The sequence below is a fragment of the Belonocnema kinseyi genome, unplaced genomic scaffold (genome assembly GCF_010883055.1).
Source record: "Belonocnema kinseyi isolate 2016_QV_RU_SX_M_011 unplaced genomic scaffold, B_treatae_v1 SchBZDm_2508;HRSCAF=2747, whole genome shotgun sequence".
Taxonomy (NCBI): Eukaryota; Metazoa; Arthropoda; class Insecta; order Hymenoptera; family Cynipidae; genus Belonocnema; species Belonocnema kinseyi.
Genome location: NW_022874621.1, coordinates 1 through 3,577, shown reverse-complemented (window position 1 = coordinate 3,577; position 3,577 = coordinate 1). Strand labels below are relative to the sequence as shown.

The window sequence follows — 3,577 nt, the reverse complement described above, 5'->3', positions numbered from 1 at the left end:
CAACGCCAGTCAGCAGCGAACCTTACGACTAGAAAAGGAATCCACCAATCAAAGAATAATTCTTTATATTATTCAGTGGATCCGAAAGGTAGGACGTAACAGAGGCAATCACAAATTTGTTGGAGCATGCGCTACTTTCAAGACCACTCAGTAACTTCCTAACCTATCCAAATAGTGATTGTGCACAAGGTGTCAGTTTAATATAAACAAAACAGAAAGTAATTCACCGGTAAACCAAAGGATTTTAAATTTTATGGTAAGTAAAAGAATCTTTCATTAATATTAATGTTTATTATTAATTACAAGCCGAAAATAAGCATTAACCTTGCAAAAAACAATAATCTAATACGACCTACACTTGTACCTTTATTTATAATTAATAAAAGTAATTTTCTTAAAGGCAAATGAATAATATAATTAACTTAACTTACTATTAAGCGTTCAACACACATATATATAATCTAAAAAATATATATTTTATAAAAATTTTCAAAAGGTCTTACATATTTTTTCGAATGATTTCATTAAATTGGGATTTATTCCCCTTTTTATATAATAAAAAACACAAATATAATTGAATTCAAATTAATTCAATTTTTTAGCTCAAATTGTCCTTTATATTTTTAAATTAATTTTCCCGATCTGCACTACCAAAGAAACAGATTTAGTGACCTTAATTTCCATTAAGCTTTAGCCCTCTTTAAAATAATTCCAATTGCTGCAGGCCTGTTCCATACAACTCAAACACTCGGCCATCGGCAATCTTAATACCTCAATACCCTCTTTATACTCAGTACATTGTGGATAAAACTTTTCAACTTCCTTCTGTAGATTGAGATGATATAATTTGAAGGCGGCTGCCCGTGCCCCGTTTACCACTGACGGGGGTCCGCACATCATAGCACGCCTGCACCTCCAGCAGACATGCTTTCCCTCGATTAGATATACAGTATATTCAACATGGTAGGCAACGGACCCTCTACGCTGGAACCAACCACCCAAACTGAAAATTTCAGCTAAAAGGCCAGCATCCTTATTTTCCTTTGCCACCTGTACGTAATATACAAAAAAAATCTGGTAAGGGGATATTCAACTACACTAATTTACAAAAAGAATTTAGGAAGGGAGGAAGAAAAGAAAATCTTCCTCTCTTCCCTTACCAATTAGCCAAATCAATAAAAATAAAAAAATGCACTGAACGCCCTTTTACCTAACCAACCCTAAACATCTACACCTACCACGCACATGTGCACATTTATATACCGTATTAATTTAATATTTATTAGCTTTTCTTTATATTTTCAAAATAGAAAATATTAAATGACAATTTACCCTTAAATTCGAAAGTATTTTAGATAAAACACTTAGAATTTATAACTTCCCAAAGTTAAAATTAGTGAATATTTTTCTTTATTTTAACAACTTAAAACTTCCTAATCCAAATTATTTCAACCTTGAATATTTAAATTGTAGTATCCGAGTTCAAATTAAATAATTAATTACTTTGAAATATTGGAAATTACTCCTTTCTTATTTATAATTTAAAATGCATAAATCCTAACAAAACAAAGAAGAGAGAAGAACAATTAACCAAAAAATAATTTTAAAAAATTTAACCTTAACATTCAAAAAACCAAACTGACCATTTTAAATCTCTACTTCTTTCCTTGTTTTATTCTTGTAAGTATTATTTTTATTTTCATTTCCTCGTTGAAAACTCGTACGCCTGTATACACATTCACACTTATTTCATTAAACGCGAATTTATTATATATTTTACAGTTCTACAAATAAAACCGCCTCAAAGGAAAAATGTCTGAATTTACAAAAATACGACGCGCGAAAAATTACGGAAAAAAGAAAGTGATCATATTTAATTTATTTTCCCATACTTGTATGGCTATTTTATATAAGGTGTGGCCCTTCATTTTCGCTCCCAATAGTGGCTGCATATAATATTTATTTCCAGTCATTTTCACTTCCAGCTCTATACTTAAGTTCCTTTTTTTAAAGACCCTGTCTCTATGGATGCTTAGAATCATACTACGCTTTTTATTTACTTCAAAAACCAACGTGCACCAGCTCAGAGGGGCGAACTGGCCCAAACATGCCCGATAAAATCCGAACCTATTGGGTCATTTTCTTTCATTCTTTTTTTTTTTTAATTTATATTACCACTTTAAAATTAATTTTATATTATTATTGAGGTTAAACGAGAATAACCATTTCATTTTAATTTAACTGAGGTAAACCCCATCTCATTTTAAATATGAACTTATTATTTGCCTCAATCTTAATTTCTCATTTCACAGAATCAAAACAGAGCACGTGGCGTAGAAGAAAAATTTGCCTCGCCGGTACTTGCTCTCCTTTACTCTCTCATTCTTTATAGCCTGGTCTCTTTCTATTCAAGGTTCAGTTCGCCAGTATGCGCTCTCCTTTTCTTTCCCTAATGCTCAGTCAGTCCATCCTTCATTCCCTGTCCCCCTTTTCATTTCTCACTGCGCGGTCAACACCCTATGAACTTGACTGGAAGGGTCTATTTTCCACTATTACTGACCTACTCACTATATTTCTTTCCAAGTTTTAAAGTCGTAAAATCGAACTTGCCTTGAAAATTAGATATTCTCCCTCTTATGTGACTTCATTCCTCCGGTCTTGTTTAATTTTAAACTTTTCTTCCCTTATTTGAATTTAAATTAAAAAATTTTCTTCTCTAATATTTTATGAATAAACAACAATAAAAAAATTTTTTGCTGGATTTTAATTCGGAATAAAAGGAATTTTTCATTCATATTTCAGAAAAATTTTCTTTTATTTTTCCTTCTTTTACCTTAAACTAAATTCCATTCCCATTTCTTCTTCTATTATTTTTTTTGTAGGGGGTCCCTACTTTCTGCAAATTATATTGGGACCTAAATATTCTAAAAGGTCTTATATTAATCCTTTCCCCCTTAAAATCTTTACTCCGGAGAGATTGAAAGTCTCCTCTTTCTTTTTATTCGTCCCCTTTTTTAAAATTTATTTCCTCATTTTCTTCATTAACTTTAATCAAAACTTGCTTAAATACATTTGCATACTCACATATATACATATATACTTCCCATTTTATGTTCTCATTCATGGTTGAAAGTTTTAATTATAAAAAATTCTTTAACAATTATTCTCCTTCCTCCTTTAATCTATTTTCGCATAAGGAAATCAAAAAAAATTTTATTGAAAGGCTTTTAATAATTTTTTAATTTAATTGAATACAACTTAAAATTATTTTATTAGTTTTGTTATTATTATTTTTGTTTCAACACACCCTTTTTCCCCTTTAGTTTCCTTACCTCCGAACCTACACATTTATGCACACCCAGTAACCTAACATATTTTTAAATAATTACTTTCCAACTTCTCATTATTATCAATATTTTTTAGGGGTCATACCGCAAAAACGCGTGTCTTATACGATTCATATGGACGATGGCTGTGGTCCCATTTTCTTTGAGGATTTCGACATTATAGTCACTCACTAATTGGGTAATTTTATACGGCCCTTCATAGTGGTCTCCTAATTTATTATTTCTTTTCT

At 30.8% G+C, this 3,577-nt stretch overlaps 1 long non-coding RNA gene across 1 annotated transcript; it reads left to right on the top strand.

The window, feature by feature from the left end:
- Positions 1 to 132: 132 nt before the first annotated feature.
- On the top strand, positions 133 to 3,525 carry LOC117182535. The gene is made up of 3 exons (XR_004468330.1): positions 133 to 256; positions 832 to 1,077; positions 3,424 to 3,525. It is a non-coding gene; the product is annotated as an uncharacterized LOC117182535 (long non-coding RNA).
- The last annotated feature ends 52 nt before the right edge of the window (positions 3,526 to 3,577 follow it).